The sequence below is a fragment of the Triticum urartu genome, chromosome 7A (genome assembly GCF_056163025.1).
Source record: "Triticum urartu cultivar PI428250 chromosome 7A, HENAU_Tu73, whole genome shotgun sequence".
In the NCBI taxonomy this organism is placed as follows: domain Eukaryota; kingdom Viridiplantae; phylum Streptophyta; class Magnoliopsida; order Poales; family Poaceae; genus Triticum; species Triticum urartu.
This window is the reverse complement of record NC_141879.1, coordinates 75,142,295-75,158,307: the sequence shown is the minus strand read 5'-3', so window position 1 is coordinate 75,158,307 and position 16,013 is coordinate 75,142,295. Positions and strand designations below refer to the sequence as shown.

The window sequence follows — 16,013 nt, the reverse complement described above, 5'->3', positions numbered from 1 at the left end:
CGTTGGGAAGACTTGGGGAAAGTCTTGTTGAACTTGCTGTAAAAAAACAGAAATGTTAGCGCTCGCGAGAACTGCTGTCATTTTTATTTGAAGAGTGATATTTAGTTAATTATTTTTGCAGATGATTAATAGATAAATTCCTCACGTCCAGCAATTTATTTTAGAATTTTTTGGGTTCCAGATCTTGCGCTAGCTACAGATTACTACAGACTGTTCTGTTTTTGACAGATTCTGTTTTTCGTGTGTTGTTTGCTTATTTTGATGAATCTATGGCTAGTAAAATAGTTTATAATCCATAGAGAAGTTGGAATACAGTAGTTTTAACACCAATATAAATAAATAATGATTTCATTACATTACCTTGAAGTGATCTTTTGTTTTCTTTCGCTAACGGAGCTCACGAGTTTTCTACTTTAAGTTTTGTGTTGTGAAGTTTTCAAGTTTTGGGTGAATTCTTTTGATGGATTATGGAACAAGGAGTGGCAAGAGCCTAAGCTTGGGGATGCCCATGGCACTCCCAAGATAATCCAAGGACACCAAAAAGTGAAAGCTTGGGGATGCCCCGGAAGGCATCCCCTCTTTCGTCCACTTCCATTGGTAATTTACTTGGAGCTATATTTTTATTCACCAACATGATATGTGTTTTGCTTGGAGAGTCTTGTATTATTTTTGTCTTTGTGTTTTAGTATGCCACAATCATCCTTGCTATACACACCTTTTGAGAGAGCCATACATGAATTAAAATTTGATAGAATACTATATGTGCTTCACTTATATCTTTTGAGCTATGTAGTTTTGCTCTATGTGCTTCACTTATATCTTCTTGAGCTAAGTAATTTTGCTCTATGTGCTTCACTTAGATTTTTTGAGCACGGTGGTGGATTTGTTTTAAAGAAACTATTGATCTCTCATGCTTCACTTAAATTATTTTGAGAGTCTTAATAGCATGGTAATTTGCTTAATAATAACACACTTGGTATTCAAGATTTGTGAAACTTTCTTTTGAGTGTGTTGAATACTAAGAAAAGTTGGATGCTTGATAATTTTTTTGAGATATGGAGGTAGTAATATCAAAATCATGCTAGTAGAGTAATTGTGAATTTGAGAAGTGCTTGAGTTAAAGTTTGCAAGTCCCGTAGCATGCACGTATGGTAAACGTTATGCAACAAATTTGAAACATGAGGTGTTATTTGATTGTCCTCCTTATGAGTGGCAGTCGGGGACGAGCAATGGTCTTGCTTGATTAATATTGATGGAGGTAAAACCCTATGTCCTGCTTGATTAATATTGGTGATATGGGTAGTACAAGAGTAGATCTACCACGAGATCAAGGAGGCTAAACCCTAAAAGCTAGCCTATGGTATGATTTTTGTATGATGAAGTTGTCCTACGGACTAAAACCCTCCGGTTTATATAGACACCGGAGTGGGTTAGGGTTACACAAAGTCGGTTACAATGGTAGGAGATCTTGAATATCCGCATCGCCAAGCTTGCCTTCCACGCCAAGGAAAGTCCCATTCGGACACGGGACGGAGTCTTCAATCTTGTATCTTCATAGTCCTGGAGTCCGGCTGAAGGTATAGTCCGACTACCCGAACACCCCCTAATCCAGGACTCCCTCAGTAGCCCCTGAACCAGGCTTCAATGACGACGAGTCCGGGGCGCAGATTTTCTTCGGCATTGCAAGGCGGGTTCCTCCTCCAAATTCTTCATAAAAGTTTGTAAACACCAAGAGTAGTGTCCGACTCTGCAAAATAAGCTTCCACGTATTGCCATAGAGAGAATAATATTAACACAAATCTAATCTGCTGACGTATTCCGCAGCGTGACATCACACTACGGCCAAGCCTTTATTCAAATCGTTTTCACTTCTCCACCTCAGCGTGTTTTGCGAGGCGGTTTCCTTGGCATGTCTTGTCAAAGCAGAGATCGTGTCCCCTTTATTTACGGGATTCTCATCAATACGGACGTGGGTAACCCAATCGTGCCCATTAGCATGTTTTCTCGATTAGAGGCGAGTCCCAAACAGTTACGGGGAGGGCTCCTGGTATTCAACCTCTTATAAAGAGACCAAGGCCTTACTCCTTTTCTCCAATCTCAAAACAAGTTCTCCTGTTGCCTTGAGTTCCAACACCCTAGGCTCCAGATTCCAGGCACTTCGGACTTTCGACAATGTCCGGTTCCGACCTTCAAGGCTGATGGATGCCCTCCTCCGTCACGGAGGAGGACGTGCTAAGGTTGAGAGAGGCTAAGTTTTTGACCGCCGAAATTTCGCATAGGTTGCCTGCTCAAAGGCAGGCTATTCCCAGTCCCCAGCCTGGTGAGAGCGTAGTGTTCATGTCTCACTTCCTTCGGGGTTTAGGCGTCCCGATGGATCCCTTCGTGAGGGGGCTGATGTTCTATTATGGGCTGGAATTTCATGACCTAGCTCCGGAGTCCATCCTCCACATTTCCTCATTCATCATTGTGTGCGAAGCGTTCCTCTATGTTACTCCTCACTTCGGATTATGGCTGAAGACTTTTGGAGTGGAGCCAAAGATGATCGAGGGACGGCACGCAGAGTGCGGAGGTGCTGTCATAAGTAAGAATGCCGATGCTCCATGGCCGAGGGCTCCTTTCAAGAGGAGCTCGGCTTGTGGCAACGAGAGTGGTTCTATATCACCGCTCCCAGGAGCGCCAAGTGGGTGGCGCCTCCTGCCTTTCGCTCGGGTCCCCCACCACGGCTAGCGTCATGGGTCAACAAAGGATTAGATTGGGGGTTATCCAAAGACGTGCCCCTGTTGCAGGGCCGCATTAGGGATCTCTTAGAAAGAGACCTCAACCTGGTCAAGGTGACGCAGGTCATGCTGATTCGCCGAACATTGCTCGGCAAACATCGCTCCCTTCGCCTGTGGGAGTTTAATCCGGAGGGACCACGAGCTCTCCAGCATTTTATGGGCGCAACGCCCGTGGAGATGTATAAAATGTTCTTCGGATCACAAGCAATGTGTCCGGATTTGACCGAGGACGCAGGTTTAAGCTGCAATCTCCCGGATACTCAAGTAAGTAACCTTGTGCCCGGACTCGCTATCCGTAAAATTGTCCTAGACTCGCCCCTAAAAGAGCTGTCCTTTTAAATAGGAGTGGGTAGCGAAGGCGAAGCTGATCAGGTGTCCGGCTCCCCTTCCTGAGACCAGGCTGGATCCCGTGCTAGTCAGGATGTTGAAGATCATGCCTTTGGAGGGAAGTAAGGGGGAGGACAAGGAAACTATGGCCTCCTCGAAGGAGGCTTCTCGGAAGGGAGGAACCGACAATTCCTCTCCTAGGGGGAAGAAGAGGGCCGCCTCTGACGACCCGGAGACCATGGCCTCAAAGCGGGGGAAGAAGTCCTCGTCAGAGGGTCCGTCGCCGGGGAGATCCCTGGCCGAACTACGCCCCCAAAGGGATCAGCCCTCCAGCGAGCCGTAAGTAGAGAAAGATTTTCCTTTAGAGGGATGAGAGAAATCCTTACTTTTTATCTGAGAAGATTAACCGAAATTTTACCTTGTAGCTCGGACCTCAGCCCTTCGCAGCAGAGCTCGTCTTCGGGGGATCTTCTTCCGGAGATGATGGAGAGTGGAACGCCTCCCCCTGCCGTACCGCCTAGCGAGGCGGGCGACCCTGAGGTGTCGTCGTGGAGGGTTTCTCCGAATCCGGCAGGGGTGGAAGGTAGCCATATGGCCCCCCAAGGTTCTCCGCGTCCTGCCTTCGATGGAGGTCATAAGACGAGTCCGGCACCGTCTGGTGCGCGGTCGGAGGAGTTGATGATTCTGCTGGGGCGAGCTTCTATCTCAGAGGAGCACCGTGCATTGATGGGTATGGTGATTGGAAGGATTTCGTCCGTGGAAAGCGGATTGCACGAGGCCATCAGAAGTTTGCTGACGGGTTTTGAGGTACGTTTGATAATGTACTTCTTTGTCAGTTGCGCATAAACAAGATGCGCCCTGTGTAGATAGTAGCCCCTGAGACTCTATGCGTTGTCAAAATTGACGGCGCGCAGAGGATCATAATCCCAGGTCTAATTTTCGCCTTTGTATATAGGTGGCAAAGTGTCCAGAATCGAGCCGAACTGATGATTTTGCCGAACTAAAGCGACAACTTGACGTGGCAGATGCTGACATCGCGCTCGTCAACGAGCGACTTGATGATGCTCAAGGTATGCAATTCCTCGGGTGGCATCTGGTAAGAGGAGCTTTTATGCCAGTATCTTACAATGTGTGTGCTTGACGCAGATGGTGCGGCCGCCGTGGAGAGTCTCCGGGCAGAACTTGCCCGAGCTAAGGAACAAGCCAGGACAAGTGATGCGGCTGCCGAAAAGGCACTTGAAGAGCTGAGAGCCGAACAGGCTGCTCACTGCCGAAGCAAGAAGGAGATGGCCGTGAAGTTAAAAAGCGCTGCTGACCGTTGCAAGTCTCTTGAGAAAGAAGACCGGGCGAGACAAACGGACTTAGAGAAGGCCGTTGTTGATGCCAAGGACGCTCGCTCTGCGATGAGAGCTGCAAAGGAGGAGCTGCGTCAGGCCGGACAGATTGCGGCTGGAAAGCCCTTTATGCTGCGGAGGAAGTTTGGCGATCCGAAGTTTGCTCCGTTGGACCGGATGTGGAGTGCGAAGGACACCTATCTGGATTTGGCAGCGAGTGCTGCTGATGCGACCGAACACTTTCGAGATCAAGAAGATCGCGAAGTGGAAAGGCTTTTCTGGTCGCAGTTCCACAATCCAGAGCGTCCACTGGCAGTGGATGATCGTCTGGCTCAATGGGCCAAACTGAATAGATTGTCCGGACTCGCCATGAAGTATGTCATGGGTCATCTGTGGCCGGGGAGATCGGAGCCGAAGAGTTATTTCGGCTTGGTGCAGCAATTCCTTGGCGCGGTGCCACGTATCGATGCGATGAAGAGGTCAGCATGCATAGAGGGCGCACAGATGGCTCTTGCCCGTGTCAAGACATACTGGGCAGAGATGGAGACCACCGTTGTTGCATCCCGAGATTCGGACCAAAGCCGAGTACCCGCCGAGCACTATTTTCAGGTAGTCCTTGAAGGCGCTCGTGTAATAGAGACGCAGTGCTCGAAGGATGCTATGTTCTGATAGCATATGTAATTATGAAGCAATGTTTTGATGAATTGTAGTAGCCTTTTATACTTGTGCCTACAAGTATGTGGAACACCTCCTGTGCAGCCGTTTTAAGATATACATACAAAATCTGAAAGATGGCAGTCATTGGCTTCAGCCCCCACGCACATAGTGCGGGGGTGCTCGCAGAAGGCGCATTTTCACACTTAATCCAATGTCTTGGTCCTACAAAGGAGGTGATAGCGCAACGAGCTAGGCAACTGGACTATAATGCTTTAACACTTCCACTTAGCCGTAGGAGCTTGACAATGGGACTATTTAGGTAGCCCCTGGTGGCGACTGCGCTCGCCTGAATTCGGGACGCGTATGTGCCTGGCCGGGAAACGGCCCTTCGTTAATGCAGGGGAATCCTATAGATTCCGGAGAGTCATCGAGTGGTTGACCAGTCTCACGCCATATCATGACAGTCGATTTTCGGCTTTCTCTACTGAGGTGCTCGCCTGGCCGAACCAGGGCACAATCGCAGTAGTTCTCCTGGTGCTGCCTTAGTCGATAGAGAGGAACGTAAGGCGGCCGAACATAGGAGCCGGGCAACCCAACATTTGACCAAAATCATGACTCGGAGCTGATGCATATAAGGCCAAACTCGCGACGCCGAACACTCCCTAAGGTATTCGGTCTTTATGAGAGCGGGCTAAGTAATGCTCTAAGGTATAAGCCCCTAGTGTCCAGGTACGTGCAAGAATTCTGACGTGGCCACATGCCAAGACGCCAGTCTCCTCCTTGGTCATAGAACCAGGGGATGTGTATCAACAAGAGACAGTAAAACAGGTTTACGCAGGGTCTTAATCTGAAAAGAATCCTTGGAACGGGTCCCTACTGCACGTCTGCGCCCGTGTCTCCGTTGTGCCGTATCCTGGACGGGCGTAGCACGACGTTCATCTGTAAAAAAGAGAGCAACTAAGTTGAAAAAGGGACGTGCCGAACAAAAGTTATATGAAATAAGAAAAGTGTAAAGTAAAATATGGAAAATTGAGCTTTATTGTCTCTTATTTTATACGTGTGAAGCCCCTAGTGCAGGGGTATATGGCCACTAAGCCTTTATCAACGATACTTTTGTGCCGGACTCGTCTATCCGTGTCCGTGGTCTTAATGACCTGTTCCGATGTTCTGGCTGGTGAAGCCATTGTATTGTGGGGCTGTTAAAGCGGCCGCACAATCCTCCGCTTGGGGGAGGCGCCCTTACTGCTTCCCCGTTAAGGAGATGATGCCGCGTGGACCGGGCATCTTAAGCGTAAGAGATGCATAATGCGGTATTGCGCTAAAGAGGGCGAAAGCTTCGCGTCCCAGCAGTGCTTGATAGCGACTTGAGAATGGGATGATGTGGAGAGTCAGCTTTTCGCGACGGAAGTTATTGGCAGAGCCGAAAATAACCTCGAGCCAGAGAAAACCCATGCAATGGGTGTCCGGACCTGGCGTTACTCCTTGAAAGGAGGTTTTGCTGTGGCGAATTCTTTTTGGGTTGATCCCCATGTGGCGGATTGAGTCTTGATATATCAGGTTGAGTCCGCTGCCACCGTCCATAAGGACTTTTGAAAACTGGAGTCCGCCAATTATTGGATCGAGTACCAGGGCAGTCCAGCCTGGGTTCCTAATACTTCTATAATAATCCAGATGATCGAAGATGATTGGTTTTGACAACCAGTGGCGGGATTCCTTTGGGATAGACCGTGGGGCGCGTACCTTTATGGGCGCCGCATGTTTTGTTATGTGGAGTAAGTTTACTGTTTTTACTTCTTGTGGGAAATTCTTTTGTTTCCCGGTACTCTGCTTTTGGGGTTCGTCCTCGTCTTCGCTTGGTGTATCGAGCCCCTTGTGTTCGGCGTTGAGTCTGCCGGATTGTTTCAAAACCCATCAATCTCTGTGGGTATGGTTAGCAGGCTTTCCAGGAGTACTGTGTATTTGACATATCCTATCCAGGATTTTGTTTAGATTGGATAGGTCGTCCCTGTTATCTTGGAGGGGCGCCTTTTTTTGATTCTGTCGTGAGCTTTTGAATCCGGCGTTAACTGCCGTGCTCTTCGGACTTTTTTCCTTAGTCCGGCGACGGTCCTTATTGCGTCGCGGTTTTTCGTTTCCATCCCTAGTTTCAGATGTACTTGGGTTGCTGGTGCTGCATCTTGCCAACCAGCTATCCTCTCCTACGCAAAAGCAGGTCATGATGCTTGTTAGTGCAGACATTGTTCTTGGCTTTTCTTGGCCGAGGTGTCTGGCGAGCCATTCGTCTCAGACATTATGCCTGAAAGCTGCTAAGGCTTCAGCGTCCGGACAGTCGACTATCTGATTCTTTTTAGTAAGAAATCTATTCCAGAATTGCCGAGCTGACTCTCCGGGCTGTTGAGTTATGTGACTAAGATCATCTGCATCCGGAGGGCGGACATAGGTCCCTTGAAAATTTGCTCGGAAAGCGTCCTCGAGATCTTCCCAACTTCCGATTGTGTTTTCAGGAAGGCTTTTAAGCCAATGCCGGGCTGGCCCTTTAATCTTGAGGGGTAAGTATTTTATGGCGTGGAGGTCATCTCCTCGAGCCATATGTATGTGGAGGATATAATCCTCGATCCAGACTCCAGGGTCTGTTGTTCCATCATATGCCTCTATGTTTACGGGTTTGACTCCCGCTGGAAATTCATAATCCAGGACCTCATTGGTGAAACATAGGGGGTGTGCGGCACCCCTGTATTTGGGTGTGCCATATTCTGATAATGGCTTTATTGCATTGCTTACGAGAGCTTGCTTTCTTGGCCCGTAAATGGACCTGGCTGGGCCATGATGTGAATGCTTAAGTGGGTCGCATACCGGCTTAAGTGCGGCGCTGCTTGCCGCTTTAAGCTGGCCCTGGGGTCATCTATCCGACCGTGTGGCTTTCTTACTTTTTGAATGCGAGGGCTCTAAGGCCTCCTCGTCGAATTCAGGCAGTAGTTTTCTCCTCGGATAGCTTTTAGTGCGGCGGCCGCCGCCGTATTTGTCTGCGGTATTGATTACTTTACTCCATCTGATCCTGAGTGCATCTTCCGCAGTCTTTAGCTTCCGCTTCTGCTTTTTCAGGCTGCGTGCGGTTGCAACGAGCCGTTTGTGGAGGTTCTTCTGCTTCGTGGGCTTGTCCAGCGTAGGGTCGTCCGGAATGCCATTTTCGCCGGGGGAGGAATGTTCGGTTTCTCTATTCGGGTTGTCTTATTGGGACGGTTGCTCTAAGGCATGCTCGTCGTCTACCGGCTCATCCTGCTCTATGGGTGGGTCTTTATCGAGGCGGGGCTTAGGTCGGCGTTTACGCCGACGCTTTGATTGTTTTTCGAGAGATCGATCCCCCTCCCCGTTTTCCTCGTTGTTGCTTCCTTTAGGGGTATCCACCATGTACACATCGTGAGATGAGGTGGCTGTCCAATGCCCTATAGGCGTTGGTTCTTGGTTGTCTCCTGCATCGTCGTCCATACCGTCGATGTCTTCGGAGTTGAAGTCGAGCATGTCGGTTAAGTCATCGACAGTGGCTACGAAGTGGGTGGTGGGTGGGTTTTGAATTTCTTCATCGTCCGTATCCCAACCTTGCTGACCGTAGTCCGGCCAGGGCTCTCCTGATAAAGAGAGAGACTTTAGAGAATTCAGGATGTCGCCGAAGGGCGAGTGCTGAAAGATGTCCGCGGTGGCGAACTCCATTATCGGCGCCCAATCGGATTCGATCGGCAGGGGCGCGGGGGGCTCAGAGTTCGGAGAGGAATCCGGCTCCTCGGAGTCACGGGCCATGCGGAGTGCGGGGCTGGAGTTCGGCTCGATCGCCTCTGAGATCACAGCCCCTGAGGAAGCGTCCAACTGCTGATCCTCGATTGGCGTAGTGGGCTCCGAATCAATGGTCGGAACCGATGCGTGTGCGGCCTCCAAAGCGCTGTTCGGCGGCAGAGCTATATCATGCCCATCGAGACAGTGCGGCACGCTTGGCTGTGGCTCGAATCCGTCGAAGATCAAGTCCCCGCGGATGTCAACCATGTAGTTTAGGCTTCCAAACCTGACCTGATGGCCAGGGGCGTAACTTTCGATCTGCTCAAGGTGACCAAGCGAGTTGGCCCGCAGTGCCAAGCCACCGAAGACGAAGATCTGTCCGGGGAGAAAAGCCTCACCCTGGACTGCATCGTGGTTGATGATCGAAGAAGCCATCGGGCCTGAAAGCGACGACACAGAGGAACTCTCAATGAAAGCACCAATGTCGGTGTCAAAACCAGCGGATCTCGGGTAGGGGGTCCCGAACTGTGCGTCTAGGCCGGATGGTAACAGGAGACGAGGGACACAATGTTTTACCCAGGTTCGGGCCCTCTTGATGGAGGTAAAACCCTACGTCCTGCTTGATTAATATTGATGATATGGGTAGTACAAGAGTAGATCTACCACGAGATCAAGGAGGCTAAACCCTAAAAGCTAGCCTATGGTATGATTGTTGTATGATGAAGTTGTCCTACGGACTAAAACCCTCCGGTTTATATAGACACCGGAGTGGGTTAGGGTTACACAAAGTCGGTTACAATGGTAGGAGATCTTGAATATCCGCATCGCCAAGCTTGCCTTCCACGCCAAGGAAAGTCCCATCCGGACACGGGACGGAGTCTTCAATCTTGTATCTTCATAGTCCTGGAGTCCGGCTGAAGGTATAGTCCGGCTACCCGAACACCCCCTAATCCAGGACTCCCTCAGATGGCTTGTAGATTTTTGCAATAAGTATATGAGTTCTTTATGACTAATGTTGAGTCCATGGATTATACGCACTCTCACCCTTCCATCATTGCTAGCCTCTACGGTACCGTGCATTGCCCTTTCTCACATCGAGAGTTGGTGCAAACTTCGCCGGTGCATCCAAACCCCGTGATATGATACGCTCTTTCACACATAAACCTCCTTATATCTTCCTCAAAACAGCCACCATACCTACCTATTATGACATTTCCATAGCCATTCCGAGATATATTTCCATGCAACTTTCCACCATCTAGTTTATCATGACACATTCATCATTGTCATATTGCTTAGCATGATCATGTAGTTGACATAGTATTTGTGGCAAAGCCACCATTCATAATTTTTTCATACTTGTCACTCTTGATTCATTGCATATCCCGGTACACCGCCGGAGGCATCCATATAGAGTCATACTTTGTTCTAGTATCGAGTTGTAATCATTGAGTTGTAAATAAATAAAAGTGTGATGATCATCATTTAATAGAGCATTGTCCCAAAAAAATGAAGTCCCAAAAAAAGGAAGGAGAAAATAAATAAAAAGGGGCAATGCTACTATTCCTTTTTCCACACTTGTGCTTCAAAGTAGCACCATGTTCTTCATATAGAGAGTCTCTTGAGTTATCACTTTCAAATACTAGTGGGAATTTTCATTATAGAACTTGTCTTGTATATTCCAACAATGGGCCTCCTCAAGTGCCCTAGGTCTTCGTGAGCAAGCAAGTTGGATGCACACCCACTTAGTTTCTTTTGTTGAGCTTTCATACATTTATAGATGTAGTGCATCCGTTGCATGGCAATCCCTACTCCTTGCATTAACATCAATTGATGGGCATCTCCATAGCCCATTGATTAGCCTCGTTGATGTGAGACTTTCTCCTTTTTGTCTTCTCCACATAACCCCCATCATTCTATTCCACCCATAGTGCTATATCCATGGCTCACGCTCATGTATTGCGTGAAAGTTTATGAGTTTGAAATTATTAAGGTATGAAACAATTGCTTGGCTTGTCATCGGGGTTGTGCATGATGAGAGCATTCTTGTGTGACGAAAATGGAGCATGACTAAACTATATGATTTTGTAGGGATGAACTTTCTTTGGCCATGTTACTTTAAGAAAACATAATTGCTTTGTTGGTTTGCTTGAAGTATTATTATTCTTTATGTCAATATGAACTTCTGTCTTGAATCTTCCTAATCTGAATATTCATACCACAATTAAGAAGATTTGCATTGAAATTATGCCAAGTAGCACTCCACATCAAAAATTCACTTTTTATCATTTACCTACTCGAGGACGAGCAGGAATTAAGCTTGGGGATGCCTGATACGTCTCCAACGTATCTATAATTTTGATTGCTCCATGCTATATTATCTACTGTTTTGGACTATATTGGGCTTTATTTTCCACTTTTATATTATTTTTGGGACTAACCTATTAACCGGAGGCCTAGCCCAGAATTGCTGTTTTTTGCGTATTTCAGTGTTTCGAAGAAACGGAATATCAAACGGAGTCCAAACGGAATGAAACCTTCGGGAACGTGATTTTCTCACCGAACGTGATCCAGGAGACTTGGACCCTACGCTAAGGCATCAGAGAGGCGGTCACGAGGGTGGGGGGCACGCCCCCTGCCTCGTGGGCCCCTCGGTGCTCCACCGACGTACTCCTTCCTCCTATATATACCTACGTACCCCCAAACGATCAGAAAAGGAGCCAAAAACCTAATTCCACCACCGCAACTTTCTGTATCCATGAGATCCCATCTTGGGGCCTGTTCCGGAGCTCCGCCGGAAGGGGCCGTCATCACGGAGGGCTTCTACATCATCATAGCCCCTCCGATGAAGTGTGAGTAGTTTACCTCAGACCTTCGGGTCCATAGTTAGTAGCTAGATGGCTTCTTCTCTCTTTTTGGATCTCAATACAAAGTTCTCCCCCTCTCTCATGGAGATCTATTCGATGTAATCTTCTTTTTGCGGTGTGTTTGTTGAGACCGATGAATTGTGGGTTTATGATCAAGTCTATCTATGAATAATATTTGAAACATCTCTGAATTCTTTTATGTATGATTGGTTATCTTTGCAAGTCTCTTCGAATTATCCGTTTGGTTTGGCCAACTAGATTGGTAGTTCTTGCCATGGGAGAAGTGCTTAGCTTTGGGTTCGATCTTGCGGTGTCCTTTCCCAGTGACAGAAGGGGCAGCAAGGCACGTATTGTATCGTTGCCATCGAGGATAACAATATGGGGTTTATTTCATATTGCATGAATTTATCTCTCTACATCATGTCATCTTGCTTAAAGCATTACTCTATTTTTAACTTAATACTCTAGATGCATGCTGGATAGCGGTCGATGAGTGGAGTAATAGTAGTAGATGCAGAATCGTTTTGGTCTACTTGTCACGGACGTGATGCCTATATACATGATCATGCCTAGATATTCTCATAACTATGCTCAATTCTGTCAATTGCTCAATAGTAATTTGTTCACCCACCGTAGAATACTTATGCTCTTGAGAGAAGCCACTAGTGAAACCTATGGCCCCCGGGTCTATTCTCATCATATCAATCTCCATCACTTTAATCTTGCTTTGCTTTTTTACTTTGCCTTTACTTTTTACTTTGCATCTCTATACCAAAAATACAAAAAATATTATATCTATCAGATCTCACTCTCGTAAGTGACCGTGAGGGGATTGACAACCCCTAATCGCGTTGGTTGCGAGTAGCTATCGTTTTGTGCAGGTGCGAGGGACTTGAGTGTGGCCTCCTACTGGATTGATACCTTGGTTCTCAAAAACTGAGGGAAATACTTACGCTACTCTGCTGCATCATCCCTTCCTCTTCGGGGAAATCCAACGCAAGCTCAAGAGGTAGCACCCGCCAATCGGCCACCCCAGTAATCACGGCGATCGAGCCTGATGAAACTCTCTATGGCCTGTTCGATCTGTCGACTGGCTCCGTCGAGACTGCATCCGAGTGCGACAGCAGCGACCCCACGGTGGAAGTTTTGATGGTCAATGGACCACACAGTCCTCCCGGCTTCACCCGTGAAGACGGTGGTGATGGCGTCGGCGACCCATCACATGCCCATGAGGAGTACCGCCCCGAACCCCTCGTCGCAGCGGAGGGAAGAGCTTCGCCGCCGTAACGTGGATGCGCTTCACACTCCTATCATTGGAGAAACCCCCGAGGCCCAGGCCTTGGAGGAGGCGCGCCTGGCCAACTTGGCTGAGCGCACTCGACTGGAGAACCTCCAGCGCGCCCTCGACGAGCGTGCCCGGCAGTGGATTCCTGAATCTAGTCGACGACAACTTTTTCCACCTCCGACTCAGGTATACCGAACTCCGATCCAGAATCTCACAGCTGCAGTTCGAATAGCAGAGTCAATTCAACCTTCCCAGTCAGAAGCTGGCCGAGGTTTGATGCAGATCCGGGCTTTGCTCCGGGCAGCGGGAGAGCAGAATACAACATCATCTCAGTCGCGGAATAGGATTCATAGCAGATCTGTGGTGGCAGATACTGTCCAATCCGCTCACAGCCCAAGATCGCCTCCGCGGCGTGAGGAACATGGGCACCGGCAAGATCAGTACAGGAACCGTGAGCAGTATGATCATCGACTCGACCATGATGACCGTCGTCGAGTGCCCACGCCTCCTCCAAGGAGTGGGTCATACGTGCCTCGGCGGCAAGATGACAGGTGCCCCCACAACGGCGAACGAAGAATTACAGTCGACCCTAGAGAGACAGGCGTCATAATCACGTGACAGTCATCAGACTTTAGGTTCTAGAACTTTTTCTCTGCCATATTTATTATTCCCTTTATATTCGACGAGAAGCCAAACAGTACCTTCATACTGAGCAGACATTCAAAGAAGATTTCCTTCTCTTCTTTGGTAAGAGCGTAGCTGGCATGACCCTGACGTATGTCGTCTTTTCCGTGCATATGTTGCTGGTCCTCCTGTGCCTCCAGTGTATCTTTTGTCTTCCCATACACCCAAGAAGCCAAGCAGGGTCACACAAAGATTCTTCGTCACGTGCATCACGTCGATTGCGAAGCGGACCTCTAGGTCTTTCCAATACGACAGGTCCCAAAATATAGATTTCTTCTTCCACATGGGTACGCGTCCGTCAGCGTCATTCGGAACAGGTTTTCCGCCAGGACCCTTTCCAAAGACTACCTTCAAATCCTTCACCATATCATGTACATCAGCACCAGTATGGTGGCGAGGCTTCGTTCGGTGATCCGCCTCACCTTTGAAATGCTTGCCTTTCTTTCTTACGGGATGCCTGCCCGGAAGAAATCGACGATGTCCTAGGTACACATTCTCCCTACAATTACCCAAATATATACTGTCGGTATCATCCAAGCAGTGCGGGCATGCGCGGTATCCCTTATTTGTCTGTCCTGAAAGGTTAGTGAGAGCAGGCCAATCATTGATGGTCACGAACAACAACACCTTTAGGTCAAATTCTTCCCCCATGTGCTCATCCCACGCACGTACACCTGTTCCATTCCACAGCTGTAAGAGTTCTTCAACTAATGGCCTTAGGTACACATCAATGTCGTTGCCGGGTTGCTTAGGGCCTTGGATGAGCACTGGCATCATAATGAACTTCCGCTTCATGGACAACCAAGGAGGAAGGTTATACATACATAGAGTCACATGCCAGGTGCTATGGTTGCTGCTCTGCTCCCCAAAAGGATTAATTCCATCTGCGCTTGACCAAACCATACGTTCCTTGCGTCACGTGCGAACTCCTACCTGTACTTTCTCTCGATTTTTCTCCACTGCGACCCGTCAGCGGGTACTCTCAACTTTCCGTCTTTCTTACGGTATTCTCTGTGCCATCGCATAGCCTTCACATGCTCTTTGTTTAGGAACAAACGTTTCAACCGTGGTATTACAGGAGCATGCCACATCACCTTGGCAGGAATCTTCTTCCTGGGGCGCTCGCCCTTGACATAACCAGGGTCATCGCAGCTGATCTTATAGCGCAATGCACTGCATACCGGGCACACGTTCAAATCCGCGTACTCACCATGATAGAGGATGCAGTCATTAGGGCATGCATGTATCTTCTGCACCTCTAACCCTAGAGGGCAGACATCCTTCTTTGCTTCGTACGTACTCTCAGGCAATTCATTGTCCTTTGGAAGCATCTTCTTTAACATTACCAGCAACTTGCCGAATGCCTTGTCAGATACACCATTCTCTGCCTTCCATTGCAGTAATTCCAGTGTGGTGCCCAGATTTTTGTTGTCAGTTTCGCAATTCGGGTACAAAAATTTATTGTGATCCTCTAACATGCGCTGCAACTTATTCTTCTCCTTTGCACTTGCGCAGTTTCTCTCTGCATCGGCAATGGCCCGACCTAGATCATCAGTTGGCTCATCTAATGCCTCTTGTTCAGCTTCTTCCCGCATTGCCGGCTCAGCTTCTTCCCCCATTTTTGCATCATCGTATTCAGGGAACCCATGGCCAGGATAGCTATCGTCATCCTCTTCTTCTTCATTTTCTTCCATCATAACCCCTCTTTCTCCGTGCTTGGTCCAAACAATATAGTGGGGCATGAAACTGGACTCAAACAGGTGGACGTGAATGGTTCTTGCGTTAGAGTAATTGTGATCATTCTTACAACCAGCACATGGACAAGGCATAAAACCATCTGCCCGCTTGTTTGCCTGAGCCGCAATCAGAAAAGTATACACGCCCTCAACGAACTGGGGAGAGCATCGGTCATCATACATCCATTGCCGGCTCATCTTCATTACATAACACCGAATAGACCAAATTAATACAAGTTCATACATAAAGTTCATACAATACTTATTCTCATAAAGCAAACATATAAATAGCTCTCTAGATAAAGAATTTAAATGCAACAACAAATGCGATCAAGATCGCAACTAAGGTAACAATTGATCCAACAGCATAATGATACCAAGCCTCACTATGAATGACATATTTTCTAATTTTTCTGATCTTCAAGCGCATTTTCTCCATCTTGATCTTGTGATCATCGACGACATCGGCAACATGCAACTCCAATTCCATCTTCTCCCACTCAATTCTTTTCAATTTTTCTTTCAAATACTCGTTTTCTCTTTCAACTAAATTTAGCCTCTGGACAATAGGGTCGGTT

General features: G+C 48.0%; 1 pseudogene; it reads right to left on the bottom strand.

Moving 5' to 3' along the window:
- Positions 1-15,633, bottom strand: part of LOC147957934 (uncharacterized) — a 35,554-nt pseudogene extending 19,921 nt beyond the window's left edge.
- Positions 15,634-16,013: the final 380 nt, after the last annotated feature.